General features: G+C 38.4%; 1 long non-coding RNA gene and 1 pseudogene across 1 annotated transcript in view; one reads left to right on the forward strand and one right to left on the reverse strand.

The window, feature by feature from the left end:
- The window catches only part of LOC141571106 (uncharacterized), a 240,509-nt gene that overhangs the window by 64,755 nt on the left and 150,807 nt on the right, over positions 1–24,947 (forward strand). The window lies entirely within an intron of this gene.
- On the reverse strand, positions 9,992–10,755 carry LOC109438085 (small ribosomal subunit protein uS15m; annotated as a pseudogene).

Here is a 24,947-nt window from a genome sequence, read left to right on the forward strand (position 1 = left end):
GGGTAGCGTGTAGGGGAGGAGGGCTTATCACATGGAGCAGGATTCGCCCCAGTGGGCTCTGATGCCTATTGAGATCACCCTTTGGGTATGTCACTTGTGGGGCTAATTGGGTGATGCTCTGCTGTGGTCTGAAGCCAACCACCAAGCGTGGTTCTGGGGCTTCTTGAGAGGGGCTCTGGTGCAGGTCCAGGTCAGTCATTGCCTGTGACCAGCTGGGACTGCCTGGTTTGTCCATGGTTGGTCACTGCCTAAGATGGACCTGGAGGCATGTTGGAGAGGCCATACTGTGAACAGAGAATGGTTGCCACCACTACCAAATCTGGGGTAGTTCTGCAAAAAGCGAGGACATGTCGAGGCCTGCTGCCACCTGCTGCTGGTTGCTGGCTCTGGTAAGGTTTAGCTGCCCATAAAGACTCCTGCAGTATGGAGTTCAGTGGGGCCGGGTCTCAGTGAGTCAGCAGTATGGAGCAATGGAGCTCACCAGGCCAATCTGATTTAGATTTGGCCTGTGGGGATGGGCTCAACACTGGAAAGATGGTGCCTGCCTGCTGGCTGCACCAGAGGGGACCTCACACAGGGACAATACCAACCGTTCTCCAGTCCTCCTCCCACAGCCACACACCTCAGCTCCCTGTATGCCTCTGATGCCCCCCAAGTCACTGTTCCTCCAATGGAGCCCTAAGTGAGTACCTGCGAGCAAGTGAGTCTGTGTGGGCTCTTGAAGCAGACACCTGGGTTTCCTGTAGCCTTCTGTCCTGTCCAGGTGGTCAGAATCTGCATTGTTTTTCACAGCCAGATGTTGTGGGGGGTTCCTCTTCCTGGCTGGGGAAACTAGTGTGAGGCTGTCGTCCCTTGCTCCTCTGTGGGGAACCTCTGTGGTTGGGATATCTCTCCCACGTTTCATCTACCACGCGGAGGTTTGGGGCCAGCCTGTTTTGTGTCTCTGTCCCTCTTACCAGTCTCAACAGGCTTCTTTATATCCTTTGTTATAAAACTACTGTCCAGCCAGACTTCAGATGGTTCTCCAGGTTGATTGCTCTATAATTTAGTTATAATTTTGACATGTTCCCGGGATGAGATAAGCACAGCATTTATTTACTCTGCCATCTTGGATTGGTCCTATAGCTGGGATTCTTAACCTATTATACAGATGAGAGAAAGGAGGCTTAGAGAATCTGAGAATTTGTAAATATCAGAGGTAACCAGTAAATGTCAGAAGTGGGACTTCATCCCAGGTATGTTGGATGCTAAAGTCTGTACTTTTGTTTAGTATATTACAGTGACTCCCTTGTTCTCTCTTTGCTGCTGTAGAGGCTGCTAAGACCATTCATTCTTTTCCATGGATTACTGATCATTCATACCCACAATAACAATGTGGTCTGGAATTGTAGAGGAGTGGGCCTGACATGATCTTTGTATTTAGATTTATCTTTATATATCATTGTATTATTTTCCTGGTTATTATCATTTTTTACTTTTTCTGTTGGAAAAATGTCAAAGAGTGTATTGTATGTAGCAGATGCTTCAGTGCATGTCTATATCCTTGTTTTCTTGAAAAAATATATATTCTGCTGTTGGTGTGTGGAGTGTTTTGTAAATGTCATTTAGAACCTGATAGTTGATGGTGCTAAGTTCTATGTCCTGGCTGATTGTCTGTTAGTAGACCTGTCAATCGTCAAGAGGAGTTTTGAAGTCTCCACTATAACTGAATTTCTTTTATTTCTCATTTTAGTCCCACCAGTTCTTGTTTCACTTATTTTACAGCTCTGTTTTTTGGTGCATACATTCTTAGGATTACTGTGAATTAACCCTTTTATAATTATGTAATATCCCTCTTTGTCCCTGGAAATTTTCTTTGCTCTGAAGTCTGCTTTATCTGATATTAATATAGGTATGCTTATATTACTTAATGCTTGGTATATCTTTTTCCATCATTTTATGTTCAATTGGGTATGATTAAAGTGATTTTTTTTAGATAGCACAGAGTAGGGTCATTTTTGTTTTTATCTATTCTGTTAATCCTTGTCTTTTAATTGTATATTTAAACTATTTACATTTAATGTAATTTTTGATATAGTGCTTCAGCCTGCCATTCAATTGCTTTGTGTTTTTCCCTGTTTTTAATTTCTCTGTTTTCTTTTTCCTGCCTTTAGTGAGCTACTTCAACATATTTTGTAATTTTTAATTTTGATTCAGGTATAGTATTTTTGAGTACATCTCTTTTTAAACTATTTTTTTTATTTTTCAGTTACAGTTGACATACAGAGTGATTTCTATATAGATTTTTTAGTGATTGCAGTTATGTATACATAATCAGTCTACTACTGTAAACATTTTTGTAGTTCAGTTTGAAGTGTAGAAACCTTCACTTATGTCTCTTTATCCTCTCGTTTTATAATATAAATAGTATGTTTTATATTATAATGTACTATAATTATCTTAAAAATAAGAAAAAAGACTGTAAGGTGGAGAGAAAAAGGCCGACTGATTATAGAGACCTTGGGACCCAAGGAATGACACAGCAATGAGTTCCCTGAGAATTCTTCTTGCTTCCCATATATCCCCGATTGGTTGCCGGAGTGACCTCCATCCAGTAAAGATCAATGGGCACAGATTAAAAGCCCAAAGAAAAGCCTGCCCTCTCTAAAGAACTGGGAGAAGGGAATTTAGCAAGACAGAAAATTTTTCAACAATAACTACCTTACTGCAGCCAAATATGGAAAAACACAGGTACCCTGCTATCCCCGTTAGCAAAGACTCAATGGGGAGCTTAAATTTCCACTCTCATTTCGTGATAATAAGGCTTTGTATGATATGCATTCTTCTAAATTTGTTGAAGTTTGTTTGTGGCTCAGAATATGATCTATCTTGATGTGTGTTCCATGTGCACTTGAAAAGAAAGTACATTTTGCTGTTGTTGGGAGGAGAGTTCTATATATTATTTAGGTTTAGTTGGTTGATAGTGTTGTTTGGTTCTATAATATAATTTTTAATGGTTTTGTGTCTTGCTCTATCAACTGCTGAGGAGAGTATTGTGGATTTGTTAATTTCCTCTTTAAGTTCCCTCGGTTTGGGGCTCGTATATTTAAAGCTTTGTTGTTTAGTTCGTACATAAATTGTTATGCATTCTTGGAGGATTAACCTTTCTATTATATAGTGTCCTTTTTTGTCCCCAATATTATGTTTTTTGAAGCTTGCTTAGTAGTATATGAATATAATTAGTCCAGCTTTCACTTGTATAATGTGTGCATGGTGTATCTTTCTCCATCCTTTTCCTTTTTTTTTTTTTTTTTAAGATTTTATTGGGGGAAGGGGAACAGGACTTTATTGGAGAACAGTGTGTACTTCCAGGACTTTTTTTTTTCCAAGTCAATTTGTTGTCCTTTCAATCTTAGTTGTGGAGGGTGCCGTTTTAGCTTCAAGTTGTTGTCCTTTCAGTTTTAGTTGTGGAGGGCGCAGCTCAGTTCCAGGTCCAGCCGCTGTTGCTAGTTGCAGGGGGCACAGCCCACCATCCCTTGTGGGAGTCAAACAGGCAACCTTGTGGTTGAGAGGATGCACTCCAACCAACTGAGCCATCCAGGAGCTCAGCGGCAGCTTAGCTCAAGGTGTCGTGTTCAATCTTAGTTGCAGGGGGTGGAGCCCACCGTCCCTTGTGGGACTCAAGGAATTGAACTGGGAACCTTGTGGTTGAGAGCCCACTGGCCCATGTGGGAATTGAATTGGCAGCCTTCAGAGTTAGGAGCATGGAGCTCTAACCGCCTGAGCCACCGGGCCGGCCCCATCCTTTTCCTTTTTATCTACTGTGTTTCACTGAAAATAACACCTAACTGGAAAATAAGCCCTAGCATGATTTTCCAGGATGACATCCCCTGAACATAAGCTCTAATGTGTTTTTTGGAGCACAACTTAATATAAGACCCGGTCTTATTTTTGGGGAAACACGGTATATACTTCCTTAAATTTAGAGTAGATTTGTTTTGGATGAAATATATTTGGGTCTTGCTTTTTTATCCAATCTGAAAGTTATTGTTTCTTAAACTATTTAAATCATTCCTAATTAATGTGATTATTGATATGGTTGGATTAGAATCTATCATTTTTCTAGTTATTTTCAATTTCTTCCATCTGTTCTTTGCTATCCCCCTTTTCTGCTTAGGACATTTTTTATGATTCTATTTTATTTCCTCTATTGACTTACTATTTATACCTCTTTTAAAATTTGTTTTAGTGGTTAACCTAGGTCTTATAATATTGAAGTTTAACTAGTAATCTCTTCAAATGATATTATACTCTTTCATGAGTAGTGTAAGGACCTTTCAACTGAATTTCTCAACTCCTTCTTCCCATCCTATAAAGGGAAGTTGTCATACTTTAAAAGCTGTTGTCATACTTTAAAATTTTTCATATGTTATAAACATAGAAAGCATTGCTACTACGTTTTTGCTTTAGAGTAATTAAAAATAAGAAAAGATTAATTTTATCTTCATTTATTCCATTTCTTTTAGTTTTGTTTCATTTTGTAGATCGAATTTTCAGTATTATTAGTTCTGCCTGAAGAACTTCTAACCTATTTTATAGAGTAGGTATGCTAATAATAAATTTCCTTAGTTTTTGTCTGAAAAGTATTTTTCCTTCTTTGTTTTTTTTTTTTAAGAAAGGAGAAAACTGTATTAAAATTGTAATACTTAATATATGCTGATAACAAAAGATGAATACAAGTCACGTTTGACTTCTGCAATTACAAGAGGTGCTCAAAGTGGTTACCATCAGTGTAATTTTTTTTTTTAATGTTTTTTTTCTTTTTTTTTTAAATTTTTATTTATTTATTTATTTTTTTAATTAGTTTCAGGTGCACAAGACAAAGCAAAACTTAGACGTTTATCATTTATATCCCTCACACTGTGTGAACCCCCCTCCCCCCATCCACTATCCCTCTGTACGTTCCCAAAACCTCTCACCTTCCCCTTATTCCCACCCCCCCGCCCCTCTAGCAACCCTCTGTTTTTCCTCCATGTTTCCAAAACTGTTTCTGATTAGTTCATTCACTTATTCTTTTCTTTAGATTCCGCATATAAGTGAGATCATATGGTATTTGTCTTTCTCTTTCTGACTTATTTCACTTAACATAATGTTCTCTAGGTCCATCCATGTTGTTGCAAATGGTAAGATTTCTTTCTTCTTTATGGCTGCGTAATACTCCATTGTATAAATGTACCACAGTTTCTTAATCCAGTCATCTACTGATGGGCATTTCGGTTGTTTCCAGGTCTTGGCTATTGTATATAGTGCTGCAATAAACATAGGAGTGCATAAAGATTTTTGAATTGGAGTTTTGGATTTCTCCGGATAGATACCTAGGAGTGGGATTGCTGGATCATAAGGTAGTTCCATTTTCAGATTTTTGAGATATCTCCAAACTGTTTTCCATAGTGGCTGCACCAATCTGCATTCCCACCAACAGTGCACCAGCGTTCCCTTTTCTCCGCATCCACGCCAGCACTTGTTGTTTGTTGATTTATTGATGATAGCCATCCTGACTGGGGTGAGGTGGTATCTCATTGTGGTTTTTATTTGCATTTCTCTAATGGTTAGTGAGGTTGAACATTTCTTCATATGTCTGTTTGCCATCTGTGTGTCCTTTTTAGAAAAATGTCTCTTCATGTCCTCTGCCCATTTTTTAATTGGGTTGTTTGTTTTTTTGGAGTTGAGTTGAGTTTTTTATAAATTTGTGATATTAACCCCTTATCAGATATATCATTGGCAAATATCTTTTCCCAATCAGTAGGATCCCTTTTTGTTTTATTGATGGTTTCCTTTGCTGTGAAAAAGCTTTTTAGTTTGATGTAATCCCACATGTTTATTTTTCCTCTTACTTCCTTCGCGCGAGGGGATATATCAGTAAAAATCTTACTCCGGGTAATGTCTGTGAGGTTTCTTCCTATATTTTCTTCTAGGAATTTTATGGTTTCACATCTTACATTTAAATCTTTAAGCTCCTTCATTTTTTGAATGATATTTTTGCTGGATATAGAATTTTGGGTTGACAGTTTTCCTTTCACCACTTTAATGGTATTGTCTTCTAGTTTGGATACTTCTGATAAGAAGTTTGCTGTAATTTTTATCTTTCTTCCTCTGTATACGATGTTTCTTTTATATCTGGCTGTCTTCAATAATTTCTGAGTCTTTGTTCTTAACAGTTTATAATAGGCTGAGCATTTTTATTTTTTTAAATCATGCTTACTGTTGTTTGAACTTCTTGGATCTGTTGTTTCATGACTATCATTAATTTGGAAAACTCTTGGCCCTTATTTCTTCAACTATATTCTTCTGGCCCTTTGTCTCTTTCTTGTCCTATGAGTATTGTTGTACAGCTCTTGGATGTTCTAATTTTTAAAAATCTTTTCCATTTTGTTTTCCTTCTTAAGTTTAATTTTGGGTAATTGCTATCAACATTTTTTCAGGTCTACTTATTCTTTCCTTCGTTGTGTCAATCTACTAATGAACAGTTGAAGACATTCTTTATCTCTGTTACTGTCTTACTTATTTCTAGCATCTCTCTAATGCAGTTACTCATGTGATCTTGGATGTCTTCTATCCTCTCAATTAGAACTTTTAATATATTAATCAAAGTTATTTTAAATTTTCTGTCAAATGGTTCCAATGGTCTGAGGCAGAAGCTAGAATTTGCAGAGTTGTTTAAGCAGTGCCCAGAGTTGCTTGTCTCTATTGTAGAGAACATCACAGACCAACAAGATCTCTTCGCCAGCTTGCTGGGAGTAAAATTGAAATAACAAAACAGAAGAAACAGTCTGGAACTTGGTTAGAATATTTTTCTCACTAGAATACTTAAATGTGCTAAGCCTAATTCCATAAATCTAAATTCATAATCTCTTCATCATGAGCTTTATCTCTCCTTTAGCTCTTATATAAATGTTCTGAGCATTAATTTATATAATTTTGAGTATGATTTTAAAGGAGGATATTATAGGTTTTTTTTGACCCAATTCATTTAAAATGTTTCTTTTTACCCCCTGTCATAATCTTCCCTCACTAATTTCTGTAAGCAGTATTTTTTTAGAAAATTCTCTGAAGGATCTAGCACATGCTGAGACAACTAACATCAAGATTTTTCAAAACAGAGTAGTGTTTTTAATTTCTAAAACAGTCAGTTGCAAAAATTATGTGGCTTTGAGGGATAATCACACACATGCACCCTACAAATAATGTGATAGTTCTTTGAAAAGAAACTTGGACTGTTTTGCTTATCTTGATATTGGGGAATATATTCTTACCGGTAACTATTTTCTTGACATGTGAATAATATAAGTGTAATTTCACAAGCTATTCACCCATCCACCTTTTTACCCACTCACCCATTCATTTATTCAATAAATATCCTCTGAATGCCTATCAGCCAGATATTACATAAATAATACAGAGATGTTTCTTGCAGGAAGTTTATGACTTACTGGAGGAGACGAGATGTATTAAGTAATAATACACAATATATTGCAACATTCTTACCTCTTCCCTGGGAGCAGAGCCTGCATGGGACACCTGTTTGCCCTTTCAATTGCTACAGCTAATTTTTTGCACACATTCTCTCCTGTGCTCTGTTGCACAACTCAAACTCAGAATGAGACTGCTGGTGCTCCTTTCATGTTCTTTGGGGTTAAAATTCTCTCCCTGACGTACACGCACAATCCCTATAATATTTATGAGAGTTACTAGCTCCAGCAGGAGGCTCTGCCCCTGAAGCTGTTGGAAGGCATTTGAACAGCTTTTCAGTGAAGATTAATGGTTACAGAAAAGAAAAAAAATCTAGGTCTGTCAGCTGGAAGTTAACTCGAAGTGATATAACAGAAGAAAGCCAGCGAGGATACTTCACAAGCGAGGTGTGTTTAGGAGTTTACGATGGAACTGAAACTTTGATGAATTACATGTATAAGGCTACTGACAGGAAAGTGTCAAAGTTTGTGGATAACAACAGAGAATGTAATTAGGGTTACTATTCCAGAATGCCAAAGCACACCAGCAACCTGCTTGTTTAAGAGAATAGTAAGCAAATGCATTTGTTTGGGTTAAATTCATTTGCCAAGACAGACTTAGAAAGAAAGCTGTCCTAAGTGGAATTGTGTTGCTGTAAAAGGCACCGATTCCCATGACTCAGGCTTTCAAACTTCTAGTGAGCATAGAATCCAGCAGTTAAAGTGTTTCACTCTTTCTGTCTTTCTGGTCTTCCTTTGTCTCTCTGGGTTGAGAATCTAGATGGAAAAACAGTGAAGAATCAACTAATGTGGAGGTTTGGTTCAGGAGTTTTAGTTATTCCTTAAATACTTATTGTATTTTGCTTATTTCTTAAAATGCAATTGAGACAAATGCCACTGTTTGATTTTCTTTGGAATCTTATCTGTTCTCATTTTGGCTGAGAAGCTTATGACTTCTTAGACATAAGTTCCTACAAGGTGTTCTGTAAACATCGATTCAACAATTTGGTGCTATCGTCATTTGCCAAGAGTCCCTCATTCCCCCACTCATTTTAGGGGTCTAGAATCTCAGACATTCTGCTGCATTCCACATAATGGAAAGCTGCAGGGAAGAACCAGGCAGGGTGTCATCATCTTTATGATTTAAACAGAGTTCTTTATCATTCACCCAGTTGTCAATATAGTCTACCTAGAAAAGACATCATCTGAGACAGAATCTGTAGTCAAAGGTCCTCATCCTTCCAGAACAAGCTGTCCTACTCCTCTGTCCTGAAGGGAAGGCTGTGTTATTATGAGTCTGAGCAGATGGTGACCTGCCCCTTAGAGATGGTCTGGTGTCTGTGGTACTTGACACATCTTTTTTTCTTCTGTTTGTTAAACGTCATCAGTGCAAAAAAAAAAAAGATCTTTCTGAGTAATAAATTTGAGAAGTATGTATTTCTACAGGGTACAAATCTGTATGTTCTCACTTGCAATTCATGAACCTTATTGAGGTTAATACACTTAAGAGCAGGAATAAGAAATATTAGCTAGGGGCCGGCCCGGTGGCTCAGGTGGTTAGAACTCCATGCTCCTAACTCCGAAGGCTGCCAGTTCGATTCCCACATGGGCCAGTGGGCTCTCAACCACAAGGTTGCCAGTTCAATTCCTTGAGTCCCGCAAGGGATGGTGGGCTCCACCCCCTGCAACTAAGATTGAACACGGCAGCTTGAGCTGAGCTGCCGCTGAGCTCCCAGACGGCTCAGTTGGTTGGAGTGTGTCCTCTCAACCACAAGGTTGCCTATGCAACTCCCACAAGGGATGGTGGGCTGTGCCCCCTGCAACTAGCAACAGCGGCTGGACCTGGAACTGAGCTGCGCCCTCCACAACTAAAACTGAAAGGACAACAACTTGAAGCTAAAACGGCACCCTCCACAACTAAGATTGAAAGGACAACAATTTGACTTGGAAAAAAAAAGTCCTGGAAGTACACACTGTTCCCCAATAAAGTCCTGTATCCCTTCTGCAATAAAAACAACAACAACAAAAAACTTTATTAAAAAAAAAGAAATATTAGCTAGGCTTAGAATATGCACAATTAGAAAGTAACAGCACATGAGGGAAGAATTATATTTTTCAAGGTTTGGATTTGGGCAAAGCATGTTTTGAATGATTATAATTCCTTGGTTTCAACAATTTTCTGTGAAATATAGAACAACTAGGCATTGTTTTGTAAGCATACTTAAGTAATCATAAGTAATCATAAGATACTTAAGTAATCATAACAGCAATGATTATATTGTAATACTACTAATAATATACTATGTGCTATGATTTTTATACTTGCATTATCATTTAATTTTCACAGCTCTTGAGATTAAGTATATTATTTTGGTGATACGCATTTATAGGTTTAAAAAAGATTTAGTGATTTGCCAAAGTCATACCATGTTGAAACTTAAAGCAAAGATATATCATCTTGGAGTCTCATCCTTTTTAAATTTTTTTTTTTTAAACTTGAAAATCTATTGGCTTTCCTTGATTGCCTCTGGCCTGTCTTTGGCATGACTCGCTGGGTTCGTCTGGCCTTGTTTCCAGGCTGCTGCTGCGGTTTTTAAGGCACTTTTCTGCTTCTTCAGCTTTTGAATCTCCTGGAAAACACGAATCCACAGAGCCTTCTTGGTTGCCCAGCGGAGGTGGTAATACACAGGGATAAAGGTGTACTCAATCCCCAGCTCCTTGCACGTCTTCTCAAAGACATTATAGTTAGTCTTATGGAGGTTTTTGAGCATCTTTTTCCTCTGGTCATTGCTCATCAGCAGACAGTGCTTTTGGGCTTTGACCTTTCCATGTCTCAGCATGTGTTCTTCTAATTGTGGATCTTCACAGTTAAGGAAACAATTCCATCCTCCAGGGTGCTGGTGTCCTTAGGTTTGCCATGACCTTGTTCATCAGCTGCTCTTGCTTGATTTTTAGTTTCTCCTTCCGGTTGGCCATTTCCAAAGTCTCGAGTGTTTTCACAACATCATCAGCTTTCTCTGTTCCAAGGATGTTCTGGTAATCTGAGAAGCGTGGGAGGGAGTGTGTTCTTTTCTTGGCTGGGCAGAAATGGTTTCTGGATGGCATAGCCGCAGGTGGCCGGCAGGAAGAGAATGAGAGGAGCTGAGGGAAGGCCCCAGTGGTCGGAGGGAAGCCGGGCACACTCTCCACTTCGCAGCCCAAGGCCTGGGGCTTGGGTCACTCCCTGGGTCCGAATGGAACTCAGTGCCCTCCACGCCACCCTCAGCATGGTGACTTCTGATCTCCGCAGGTGGAGCTGCCGTCGCCTCCGCAGTAAGGACTGGGTTACATGGACCTAGCCTCATCCCTTTACTTCTTGATGTTACTATTTGTTACTTGAACAGTATAGCCCAAGGCAGGATTGTTCGCACACAAGCACTTCTAGATATTGGGAGGAATCACAAAGAGTACCAGGACTGCATTGCTTTAGATTCAGTGGCTTCCCCCCCCCCCCTTGTCTCTAGCAGTCACTTATGCCATAAGTGTCATACGGTATATATAAACAACTGAGAGTATATTAAAAAAACAACTATAATCCCGACAGAAAAATTGATGGTAAATAATAGGTCAAAGGCTTGTAATGGGATAAATTTACTGCAAAACAAGAGAAGAAAGCTTAATTTTGTATTTTGGCAGTTTTAAATTCCTTTTTATTCAATTTAGTTTTGCTCTGTGGTTTCTTTGAATGTTTTGGGCCACATGTATTTCTCTATACTAGAGAGGCTTGCTGATTTTAGCTTCATGCCTTTCCTCAAGTGACACCAATATTTTGTAGTCAAATTTTAAGGTGCATTAAAAATTTTAGGTAATAGTATGCTTGCATTATTTCCAAATTAAATAAGTTTTCCCCTGATTTTAGAAGGCTTACAAAGTTGTAGTGCTTTTTACTGGAATGTTCAGCAAGTCCTCTTGAACTGTTTAAAGGCTGCCCCTGAAAAGCAGAAAGTGCTCCACTGGGTCATATCTGAATTTGCTATCCACACACTCATCACAAGGTTGGATCCAGCCCAGTGTGGGTGTTAAGATTCTTTTTTTTGAACAAAATGTTGATCAAAGTTTCGTTTGGTGTCCATTCAATGGTTGGCCAACTTTTGGAAGCTATATGCCTGGTCTTCATCTGTATGATGACATTTAAAATATTATGTACCAGAAGTACATTATAATATCTAGGAGATATTTTTAAGGAAGAAGTTTTTCCCAGCTGAGCTATAAAACTGCTTTCTCTAACTTAGGTTTTTTTCCTTCTCACATAGCTGCCTCACCTTTTCTTAGCCAGAGCTCATTTTACATACGTATTTTACCATAATACAGTATATTTATTCACTTGTTTATTTATCAATTCTTTCACTTATTTGTGGTGTTGTTTCTTCCATTAGACTGCATTTCTTAAAGGATCTGGCCCAGTGTAGGTATACAGTATATATCCACTGAATGATAGAAATATCTTTTCCCAACTTTATTGAGGAGTAATTGACAAATATATTTATGTATATTTAAAGTATACAACATGGTGATTTGATATACATTGTAGAATGATTACCAAGATCAACATAATTGACACATACATCACCTCACATAGTTAACTTATTTGTGTGTGTGTGTGTGTGTGTGTGTGTGTGTGCGTGGAAGGACATTTAAGATCTACTTTTAGCAACTTTCAGGTAAACAATACCATAAAATTAACTGTAGTTACCAAAGTTTGAACCCTTTGACCTATGTCTTCCTATTTTCTCCTCATCTCAGCCCCTGGCACCCACCATTCTGTTCTGTTTATATGAAATTGACTTTTTCCACCCAAGATTCCACATATAAGTGCTACCATAGAGCATTTGTTTTTCTCTGTTTGGCTTAGCATAATGCCCTCAGATTCATCCATCTGTCGCAGATGGCAGGATTTCCTTTTTTTAAATAACTGAAAAATGTTCCACTGTATACTACATTTTCTTTATTCATTCATCCCTTGAAGGACATTTAGATTGTTTCCATATCTTGGCTATTGTGAATAATGCTGCAGTGAACATGGGAGTACAGATATCTCTTTGAGGTTCTGATTTTATTGATAGAAATATTTTTAGAAATCCATTGTTGGCAAGAATGTGATAAAATGAATGCTTTTATACTTTTCTGGTGACAATGTATATTGGCATGAACTTTACGGAGGGAAACTGACAATGTGTGACAAAGTCCTTAACAGATTCCTTGAAAATTCTAGGGATCTATCCTATAAAAATCATGAGGTATTTGATCAAAGATTTATGTTAAAAACATTCATCACATTATTTATAATAGTTAAAAAATAAAAGTAACAGAAACATCTGATAATATGCTAACATGCAATCATTAAAGTGATATTTTGGAAGATATCTAATAGAATATTAATATTGTTAAAATTAAAACTATGTATATAACTGAATAATTTTGAATTTGTAGAAAAATACATATACACATATATACTATTTGAAGAAATGTGGGAACTAATACAGCAAAATGTTAAAAGAGATTTCTCTGTGTGGTAATAGTATGTGCGATTTTAATGGCCTTTTTTTTTCTTTAAACTTTTATTTATTTTAAGTATGTTTTTCCAGGACCCATCAGCTCCAAGTCAAGCAGTTGTTTCAGTCTAGTTGGGGAGGGCGCAGCTCACAATGGTCCATGTGGGGATCGAACTGGCAACCCTGTTGTAAAGAGTACCACGCTCTAACCAAATGAGCTAACTGGCCACCCCCTCCCCCTTTTTTAAAATTAAAGTTTATTTGGGTGACAGTTAGTAAAGTTTATTTGGGTGACAGTTAGTAAAGACATAGATTTCAGGTGTACAATTCTGTAATACATCATCTATATATCACATTGTGTGTTCATCACCCAGAGTCAGTTCTTCTTCCATCACCATATATTTGATCCCCTTTACCCTCATCTACCATCTCCCTCGCGCCTTACCCTCTGGTAACCACTAAACTATAGTCTGTGTCTCTGAGTTTTTGTTTCTTCATTTATTTGTCTTGTTCTTTTGTTGTTTTCAGTTTTATATACCACATATCAGTGAAATCATACGGCTCTCTACTTTTTCTGTCCGACTTATTTTGCTTAGCATTATAATCTCAAGATCCATCCATGTTGTCGCAAATGGTACTATTTCATCTTTTCTTATGGCCGAATAGTATTCCATTGTTTATATATACCACAACTTCTTTATCCATTCATCTATCGAAGGACACTTTGGTTGTTTCCATGTCTTGGCCACCGTAAATAAAGCTGCAATGAACATTGGAGGACATATGTCTTCATGGATAAATGTTTTCAGATTTTTTGGGTAGATACCCAGGAGAGGGATTGCTGGGTCATATGGTAATTCTATTCTTAATGTTTTGAGGAGCCTCCACACTGCCTTCCATAACGGCTGCACCAGTCTGCATTCCCACCAACAGTATATGAGGGTTCCTTTTTTACCACAGCCTCTCCAATGCTTGTTACTATTTGTCTTGTTGATGATAGCCATTCTAATTGGGGTGAGATGACATCTCATTGTGTTTTTTATTTGCATTTCTGTGATGATTAGTGACTGTTGCGACCTGCACAACACAAGCCGTGGGAAGGCGAGGGAGGTGGCGAGGGTTAAACTATCATAAAGAGACAGAGACTCAAATACAGTTAAATCACAGAGGACTGAGGGACTCGCAGCCTCAAGGGACTGGAGCCGCAAATCGGGTCGTTGTGGCTATTTATTGATTTCTTACAATAAACATCACATGATTAGAGGCAGGGTCTGCGAAACTCTCACACCACACCATAAAAATTCTTCCAATTCCCAGATATCTGTCCCAAAGCAACCGATGCTCATTGTCCCCAGGCGACTAAGGTGGGTTTGTACAACCCCCTGGGGGAGCAAGTCTCACAAGGTAAAACCATCCCTTGAGCTAAGCAGGAAGAGCGATATCTTATCACTCTAAGAAGTCCTTTGCATAGCAGAGTGCAGGACAACAACTGGGGCATGCATTAGCAGCTTCCCATAATGGTGAGGAGGAGGGGTATGGCTACCTCCTGACTTTTATTATGTTAACTCATGGGGGTCCCAATGGGGTCCCGTCTGGCTTAAGTCATTCCTCCCATGAGGAAACTTACTCGTCTTTGACTGCAGACCCTGCTTACAAGGACCAAATAGGGAGACTTAGGATAAATGAACTCAACCCCAAAGAGGGACAGTCCCGCAGAGTCTTCTTTCCCTAAGGAAAGATTGGAGGGGACAAACGGCTAGGCTGCTGTGTGACCACAAGTGACATTGAGCATTTTTTCTTATGTCTGTTGGCCATTGTATGTCCTCTGTGAAGAAATATCTCTTCAGGTCCTCTGCCCATTTTTTAATAGAATTGTTTGTTTTTTGTTGTTGAGCTGTGTGAGTTCCTTATATATTTTGGGTACTAGCCCTTTATCGGAGGCATTGTTTGCAAAAATCTTCTCCCATTTGGTTGGATGCCTCTTTATTTTGTGATGGTTACTTTTTCTGTGCAGAAGGTTTTTTGTTTGATATAGTCCCATTCATTTATTTTACCTTTTACTTCCCTTGCCTTTGAAGTCAAATTCATAAAATCTTCTTTGAACCCAAGGTCCATAAGTTTAGTACCTATGTTTTCTTCTATGCAGTTTATTGTTACAGGTCTTATGCTTAAGTCTTTGATCCATTTTGAATTAGTTTTGGTACATGGTGACAGATAGCAGTCCAGTTTCATTCTTTTGCATGTGGCTTTCCAATTCTCCCAGCACCATTTATTGAAGAGGCTGTCTTTGCTCCATTGTATGTTTTAGCTTCTTTGTCAAAAATTATCTGTCCATATTTATGTGGTTTTATTTCTGGGTTCTCAATTCTATTCCATTGGTCTATGTGTCTGTTTTTCTGCCAATACCATGCTGTTTTGATTATTGTTGCCCTGTAGTACAAGCTTAAACTAGGGAGTGTGATACCTCCACCATTGTTCTTTTATTTAAGATTGCTTTGGCTATTCGGGGTCTTTTGTGGTTCCAAACAAATCTGATGATTTTTTGTTCTATTTCTTTAAAAAATGCCATTGGGATTTTGATGGGGATTGCATTTAATCTGTATATTGCTTTGGGTAATATGGCCATTTTAACTATGTTGATTCTTCCAATCCATGAGCACGGAATGTCTTTCCATTTCTTTGTGTCTTCTTCAATTTTTTTAAAAAATGTCTTATAGTTTTCAGCATATAGGTCTTTCACATCCTTGGTTAAGTTTATTCCTAGGTATTTTATTCTTTTTGCTGCAATTGCAAAAGGAATTGTTTTTTGTATTTCTTTTTCTGAGATTTCATTGTTAGTATATAGGAAGGCAATGGACTTTTGTACATTGATTTTGTAGCCAGCAACTTTACTGTATTCGTTGATTGTTTCTAATAGCTTTTTGGTGGAGTCTTTAGGGTTTTCTATATATAGCATCATGTCATCTGCAAAGAGTGATAATTTAACTTCTTCATTCCCAATTTGGATGCCTTTTATTTCTTTCTCTTGCCTGATTGCTCTGGCAAGGACTTCCAACACTCTGTTGAAAAGCAGAGGTGATAGGGGACAGCCCTGTCGTGTTCCTGAACGTAGAGCAAAGGGCTTCAGTTTTTCACCATTAATTATGAGATTAGCTGAGGGCTTGTCATATATGGCCTTTATTATGTTAAGGTATTTTCCTTCTATACCTATTTTATTAAGTGTTTTAATCATAAATGGATGTTGTATCTTGTCAAATGCTTTTTCTGCATCAATTGATATAATCATATGATTTTTGTCCTTTATTTTGTTTATGTGATGTATCACATTGATGGATTTGCAGATGTTGAACCATCCTTGTGCCCCAGGGATGAACCCCACTTGGTCGTGATGAATAATCTTTTTAATGCATTGTTGTATTCGATTTGCTAGAATTTTGTTTAGGATTTTTGCATCTGTATTCATCAGAGATATTGGTCTGTAGTTTTCTTTTTTTGTGCTGTCCTTACCAGGTTTTGGTATCAGGGTAATGTTGGCCTCATAAAATGAGTTAGGGAGTACTGTCTCTTCTTCAATTTTTGGAAGAGTTTGAGCAGGATTGGTATTAGATCCTCTTTGAAGGTTTGGTAGAATTCACTAGTGAAGCCATCTGGTCCCGGACTTTTGCTTTTGGGAAGGTTTTGGATGACTGATTCAATTTCATTACTGGTGATCGGTCTGTTTAGATTTTCCAGTTCTTCATGGTTCAGCCTTGGAAGGCTATATGTTTCTAAGAACTTGTCCATTTCTTCTAGGTTATTGAATTTGGTGGCATATAGTCCTTCATAGTATTCTTGGATGATCCTTTGTATTTCTGTGGTGTCCGTGATAACTTCCCCTTTTTCATTTCTGATTTTGTTATTTAGTGTCTTCTCTCATTTATCTTAGTGAGTCTAGCCAAGGGTTTGTCAATTTTGTTAATCTTTTCAAAGAACCAGCTCTTTGTCACATTAATTTTTTCTATTGTCTTTTTGTTCTCTATTTCATTTAGTTCTGCTCTGATTTTTGTTATTTCCTTTCTTCTGCTGACCTTGGGTTTCACTTGTTCTTTTTCTTCTAGTTCTTTAAGGTGTAACATGAGGTTATTTATTTGGGAGTTTTCTTGTTTCTTGAGATAGGCCTGTAATGAAATAAATGTCCCTCTTAAAACTGCTTTCATGGCATCCCAAAAATTTTGGTAGGATGTATTTTTATTGTCATTTGTTTCTATGTATCTTTTGATCTCTCCTCTAATTTCTTCTTTGACCCAGTCGTTCTTTAAAAGTATGTTGTTTAATCTCCATGTATTTGTGTTTTTCCTGCTTTCTTTTTGCAGTTGATATCCAATTTCAAAGCCTTGTGATCAGAGAATATGCTTGGTATGATTTCAATCTTCTTAAATTTGTTGAGGCTGATTTTATGTCCCAATATATGGTCTATCCTTGAGAATGTTCCATGTACACTAGAAAAGAATGTATAGTCTGATGTTTTAGGATGAAGTGCTCTATAAATGTCAATTATGTCCATTTCATCTAATGTGTCATTTAGGGCTGCTATTTCGTTATTTATTTTCTGTTTGGATGATCTATCCATAGCTGTCAATGATGTATTTAAGTCCCCTAGTATAATTGTGTTTTGGTCAATTTCTCCCTTTAGTTCTGTTAGTAGTTGCTTGGTATATTTCTGTGCTCCCTGATTGGGGGCATAAATATTGATGACTGTTATGTCTTCTTGTTGTATAGTCCCCTTTACCATTATGAAATGTCCATCTTTGTCTCTTGTTATCTTTTTCACCCTGAAGTCTGTTTCATCTGATATCATTATGGCTACACCTGATTTTCTCTGGGTACCATTTGCTTGGAGTGTCAATTTCCACCCTTTCACTTTGAGTCTATGCTTGTCCTTGTAGCTGAGATGTGTCTCTTGGAGACAGCATATGGTTGAGTTTAGTTTTTTGATCCAATCTGCTACTCTGTGCCTTTTTATTGGTGAGTTCAGTCCATTTACATTTAGGGTGATTATTGATATGTGAGGATTTCCTGTCATTCTATCTTTAGTTTTCTGGTAAGGCTGTGTCTCCATTGTTTCTTTGCCTTTTTGTTGTTGTCTATTATTTCTGTGTGGTGGTATTCTATGATGTTTCCCTCTGTTTCTTCTTTTATTACAGTATATATTTCAGTTCTGGAATTTTTTTGAGTGGTTACCCTTAAGTTTATGTAAAAGAAAGTTTGATATTTAGAGTATTCCATTTTCTTCAGCATGCTTACTTTCTCCATTCCCATATTCTGGTTCAGACCTTTACTCTTCCCCTTTTTATGTTTTGGTTGCCACAAATTGTCCCTGTTGATGGTGGTCGAATAGCCTCCTTTAGTATTTCTTGTAGTACAGGTCGTGTATTAGAAAATTCCCTCAGCTTCTGTATGTCTGGACAGGTCTTTATTCCTCCTTCATATCTAAAGGATGTCTTTGCTGGGTATATTATTCTTGGTTCATAATTTCTCTCTTTCAATAGTTTAAATATTTTGTTCTACTCCCTCCTGGCTTGTAGAGTTTCTGCCGAGAAATGTGATGCTAATCTAATGGGCTTTGCTTTGTAGGTTACCGTCTTCTTTTCCCTGGCTGCCTTGAGGATTCTTTCTTTGTCGTTGATTTTAGACAGCTTCAATACAATGTGCCTTGGAGAAGGCCTGTTGGGGTTGAGATAATTAGGTGTTCTATTTGCTTCTTGGATTCGAGGATCCAGTTCATTCCACAAGTTTGGGAAGTTCTTGTTGACTATTTGTTTGAATATACTCTCTGTTCCCTTGTCTCTTTCTTCTCCTTCTGATATGCCCATTATTTTTATTTTGCTCTTTCTGATGGAGTCAGAAAGTTCTTGTAGAGTTCTTTCATTTCTTTTAAGTCTCAAGTCTCTTTCTTCTTCTCTCTGTGTCATTTCCAGGTTTCTATCTTCGATGTCACTGACTCTTTCCTCCATCTGGTCAACTCTACTACCTAAGCTGGTTATTTCATTCTTAATTTCTTCTATTGAGTTCTTAATCTCCAGAAATTCTATTTGGTTCTTTTTTAAGATTTCAATCTCTTTTGTAAAATGCTCATGCTGTTCTTTGATTGAGTTTCTGAGTTCCTTTAACTGCCTATCTGTGTTTTCTTGTATCTCGTTGAGTTTTTTCAGAACTGCAATCTTGAATTCTCTGTCATTTAAGTCACATATTTCTGTATCTTTAAGTGCCTTCTCTGGAGATTTTTCACTTTCTTTCTGAGCTATCTTGTTGCCTTGGTTATTCATGGCAATTACTGGTTTACTATTTCTCTTCCTAGACATCTACAGGAGTGACTTCTGCAACAGGTTGATAGGAAGCGGTCTTTCTTTTGTTTGCCAGTACTTGTTGGTAGAATGTTTTATTATTTCTCCAACTGCAACTTATTTTTCTTCTCTCACACAGTAGTGCTATGTTTTCTCTGCACTATTCCAACTTCTCACACAATGGGGATTCCCTGGGAGACGGGCTTCTCCTCTGTTAATAGTTCGCCTAGGTCACAGGCGCAGTGTCCCGGTGGGTATGCGGAGAGCTTTTGATGTTCGAAAGCTCTTCCAGCTGCTGATTCAGAGCCCGTATATTTCAGCAGTTCTGTTTACTCCTGCAGGGATCCGCCCAGATAGGTGGGGTCAGGGGCGGGGTGAGTTGTGAGAGGTGGCCCAGAGCAATGGCGGCGACCACCACCACAGCCGGTCCTGCTTCCACAGCTCTCTCCCCTTTGCTGGAACTAGTTGGGCTGTGAAATTGTGTTTGCAGTCCACAGTTCTCAAAACAGCAAATTTTCTGTTGTTTTGATCTGACACTGCTACTGTTTCGCTTCTAGCACCAGGCAGGTGGGGGCGGGGCGAGCTCTGGGAGGGGAGGGAGGGGGCGGCTAGTCTCAGTGCCTAAGGCTCCATTCTCTGCTCGGCAGTGCGGGCTTAAACCACCGTTTTCAGCCTTTTCCCCTCAGTCTTTTCTCCGAGGTCTCTGCCGTGAGCGTTGGGTTCAGCCGTGTTATATGCTGTCCCCTCAGCCCTGTGGAGCCCTGGCGGAGCCCTAGCAGTCCGATCTCCCGCAGCTGCGGTTGTTCTGGGAAGCAGCGAGCTCGGCGCACTGAGCTAGGTCTGCGTCCTCCGCCCGCGCGGTTCCGTCTCCGCGCGCTTCTCCCTTTCCTCCTCCCTCCACTCGCTCGCGGATCTCCCACCTGTAGGTGATTTCAGTCGGTAGTGGGCCTCTTCGTGTTGCCTGTGTGCTGTGCAGGGAGTCCTTTGTGGAGTTTTTGTTGTTCGATTCGTTGTAAATTCCAGGGGAGCTTTACAGAGGCTCACCTCACGCCGCCATTTTTCCGGAAGTCCTATTCTTAATGTTTTGAGGAGCCTCCACACTGCCTTCCATAACGGCTGCACCAGTCTGCATTCCCACCAACAGTGTATGAGGGTTCCTTTTTTACCACAGCCTCTCCAATGCTTGTTGCTATTTGTCTTGTTGATGATAGCCATTCTAATTGGGGTGAGATGACATCTCATTGTGTTTTTTATTTGCATTTCTGTGATGATTAGTGACTGTTGCGACCTGCACAACACAAGCCGTGGGAAGGCGAGGGAGGTGGCGAGGGTTAAGCTATCATAAAGAGACAGAGACTCAAATACAGTTAAATCACAGAGGACTGAGGGACTCGCAGCCTCAAGGGACTGGAGCCGCAAATCGGGTTGTTGTGGCTATTTATTGATTTCTTACAATAAACATCACATGATTAGAGGCAGGGTCTGTGAAACTCTCACACCACACCATAAAAATTCTTCCAATTCCCAGATATCTGTCCCAAAGCAACCGATGCTCATTGTCCCCAGGCGACTAAGGTGGGTTTGTACAACCCCCTGGGGGAGCAAGTCTCACAAGGTAAAACCATCCCTTGAGCTAAGCAGGAAGAGCGATATCTTATCGCTCTAAGAAGTCCTTTGCACAGCAGGGTGCAGGACAACAACTGGGGCATGCATTAGCAGCCTCCCATAATGGTGAGGAGGAGGGGTATGGCTACCTCCTGACTTTTATTATGTTAACTCATGGGGGTCCCAATGGGGTCCCGTCTGGCTTAAGTCATTCCTCCCATGAGGAAACTTACTCGTCTTTGACTGCAGACCCTGCTTACAAGGACCAAATAGGGAGACAGGATAAATGAACTCAACCCCAAAGAGGGACAGTCCCGCAGAGTCTTCTTTCCCTAAGGAAAGATTGGAGGGGACAAACGGCTAGGCTGCTGTGTGACCACAAGTGACATTGAGCATTTTTTCTTATGTCTGTTGGCCATTGTATGTCCTCTGTGAAGAAATATCTCTTCAGGTCCTCTGCCCATTTTTTAATAGAATTGTTTGTTTTTTGTTGTTGAGCTGTGTGAGTTCCTTATATATTTTGGGTACTAGCCCTTTATCGGAGGCATTGTTTGCAAAAATCTTCTCCCATTTGGTTGGATGCCTCTTTATTTTGTGATGGTTTCTTTTGTTGTGCAGAAGATTTTAAGTTTGATATAGTCCCATTCATTTATTTTAGCTTTTACTTCCCTTGCCTTTGCAGTCAAATTCATAAAATGCTCTTTGAACCAAAGGCCCCTAAGTTTAGTACCTATGTTATCTTCTAAGCAGTTTATTGTACCAGGTCTTATTTTCAGGTCTTTAATCCATTTTGAATTAATTATGGTACATGATGACAGATAGCAGTCTAATTTCATTGTTTTGCATGTGGTTTTCCAATTCTCCCAGCACCATTTATTGAAGAGGTTGTCTTTTCTCCATTGTATGTTTTTGCCTTCTTTGTATTATCTCTGTCCATATATATGTGTGTTTATTTCTGGGTTCTCAATTCTATTCTATTGGTCTGAGTGTCTGTTTTTCTGCCAATACCATGGTGTTTTGATTATTGTTGCCGTGTAGCACAAGCTAAACTGTCAGGGAGCATGATACTCCAGCACTGCTCTTTTTTCTTAGGATTGCTTTGGCTATTCGGGGTCTTTTGTGGTTCCAAACAAATCTGATGATTTCTGTTCTATTTCTTTAAAAAATGCCGTTGGGATTTTGATGGGGATTGCATTAAATCTGTATATTGCTTGGGTAATATGGCCATTTTAACTATGTTGATTCTTCCAATCCATGAGCACGGAATGTCTTTCCATTTCTTCGTGTCTTCTTCAATTTTTTTTACAAATGTCTTATAGTTTTCAGCATATAGGTCTTTCACATCCTTGGTTAAGTCTGTTCCTAGGTATTTTATTCTTTTTTGCTGCAATTGCTAAAGGAATTTTTTTAAATTTCATTTTCTGAGATTTCATTGTTAGCATATAGGAAAGCAATGGACTTTTGTACATTGATTTTGTAGCCGGGAACTTTACTGTATTCGTTGATTGTTTCTAATAGCTTTTTGGTGGAGTCTTTAGGGTTTTCTATATATAGCATCATGCCATCTGCAAAGAGTGATAATTTAAGTTCTTCATTCCCAATTTGGATGCCTTTTATTTCTTTCTCTTGCCTGATTGCTCTGGCAAGGACTTCCAACACGATGTTGAAAAGCAGAGGTGATAGGGGACAGCCCTGTCGTGTTCCTGAACGTAGAGCAAAGGGCTTCAGTTTTTCACCATTAATTATGAGATTAGCTGAGGGCTTGTCATATATGGCCTTTATTATGTTAAGGTATTTTCCTTCTATACCCATTTTATCAAGTGTTTTAATCATAAATGGATGTTGTAGCTTGTCAAATGCTTTTTCTGCATCAATTGATATAATCATATGATTTTTGTCCTTTATTTTGTTTATGTGATATATCACATTGATGGATTTGCAGATGTTGAACCATCCTTGTGCCCCAGGGATGAACCCCACTTGGTCGTGATGAATAATCTTTTTAATGCATTGTTGTATTCGATTTGCTAGAATTTTGTTAAGGATTTTTGCATCTGTATTCATCAGAGATATTGGTCTGTAGTTTTCTTTTTTTGTATTTTCCTTACCAGGTTTTGGTATCAGGGTAATGTTGGCCTCATAAAATGAGTTAGGTAGTACTGTCTCTTCTTCAATTTTTTTGGAAGAATTTGAGCAGGATTGGTATTAGATCCTCTTTGAAGGTTTGGTAGAATTCACTAGTGAAGCCATCTGGTCCCGGACTTTTGCTTTTGGGAAGGTTTTGGATGACTGATTCAATTTCGTTACTGGTGATCGGTCTGTTTAGATTTTCCAGTTCTTCATGGTTCAGCCTAGGAAGGCTATATGTTTCTAAGAACTTGTCCATTTCTTCTAGGTTATTGAATTTGGTGGCATATAGTCCTTCATAGTATTCTTGGATGATCCTTTGTATTTCTGTGGTGTCCGTGATAACCTCCCCTTTTTCATTTCTGATTTTGTTAATTAGTGTCTTCTCTCTTTTTATCTTAGTGAGTCTAGCCAAGGGTTTGTCAATTTTGTTAATCTTTTCAAAGAACCAGCTCTTTGTCACATTAATTTTTTCTATTGTCTTTTTGTTCTCTATTTCATTTAGTTCTGCTCTGATTTTTGTTATTTCCTTTCTTCTGCTGACCTTGGGTTTCACTTGTTCTTCTTTTTCTAGTTCTTTAAGGTGTAACATGAGATTATTTATTTGGGATTTTTCTTGTTTCTTGAGATAGGCCTGTAATGATATAAATTTCCCTCTTAAAACTGCTTTCACTGCATCCCAAAAATTTTGGTAGGATGTATTTTCATTGTCATTTGTTTCTATGTATCTTTTGATCTCTCCTCTAATTTCTTCTTTGACCCAGTCGTTCTTTAAAAGTATGTTGTTTAATCTCCATGTATTTGTGTTTTTCCTGCTTTTTTTTTTGCAGTTGATATCCAATTTGAAAGCCTTGTGATCAGAGAATATGCTTGGTATGATTTCAATCTTCTTAAATTTGCTGAGGCTGATTTTATGTCCCAATATATGGTCTATCCTTGAGAATGTTCCATGTACACTAGAAAAGAATGTATAGTCTGATGTTTTAGGATGAAGTGCTCTATATATGTCAATTACGTCCATTTCATCTAATGTATCATTTAGGGCTGCTATTTCGTTATTTATTTTCTGTTTCGATGATCTATCCATAGCTGTCAATGATGTATTTAGGTGCCCTAGTATAATTGTGTTTTGGTCAATTTCTCCCTTTAGTTCTGTTAGTAGTTTCTTGGTATATTTCGGTGCTCCCTGATTGGGGGCATAAATATTGATGACTATTATAGCTTCTTGTTGTATAGTCCCTTTTACCATTATGAAATGTCCATCTTTGTCTCTTGTTATCTTTTTCACCCTGAAGTCTGTTTCATGTGATATCATTATGGCTACACCTGATTTTCTCTGGGTACCATTTGCTTGGAGTGTCAATTTCCACCCTTTCACTTTGAGTCTATGCTTGTCCTTGTAGCTGAGATGTGTCTCTTGGAGACAGCATATGGTTGAGTTTAGTTTTTTGATCCAATATGCTACTTTGTGCCTTTTTATTGGTGACTTCAGTCCATTTACATTTAGGGCGATTATTGATATGTGAGGATTTCTTATCATTCTATCTTTAGTTTTCTGGTAAGACTGTGTCTCCATTGTTTCTTTGTCTTTTTTGTTGTTGTCTGTTATTTCTGTGTGGTAGTATTGTATGATTTTCCCTCTGTTTCTTCTTTTATTACAGTACATATTTCAGTTCTGGATTTTTTTGAGTGGTTATCATGAAGTTTATATAAAAGAAAGTTTGATATTTGGAGTATTCCATTTTCTTCAGCATGCTTGCTTTCTCCATTCCCATATTCTGGTTCAGACCTTTACTCTTCCCCTTTTTATGTTTTGGTTGCCACAAATTGTCCCTGTTGATGGTGGTCGAATAGCCTCCTTTAGTATTTCTTGT

This window comes from Rhinolophus sinicus, linkage group LG04 (genome assembly GCF_036562045.2).
Source record: "Rhinolophus sinicus isolate RSC01 linkage group LG04, ASM3656204v1, whole genome shotgun sequence".
In the NCBI taxonomy this organism is placed as follows: domain Eukaryota; kingdom Metazoa; phylum Chordata; class Mammalia; order Chiroptera; family Rhinolophidae; genus Rhinolophus; species Rhinolophus sinicus.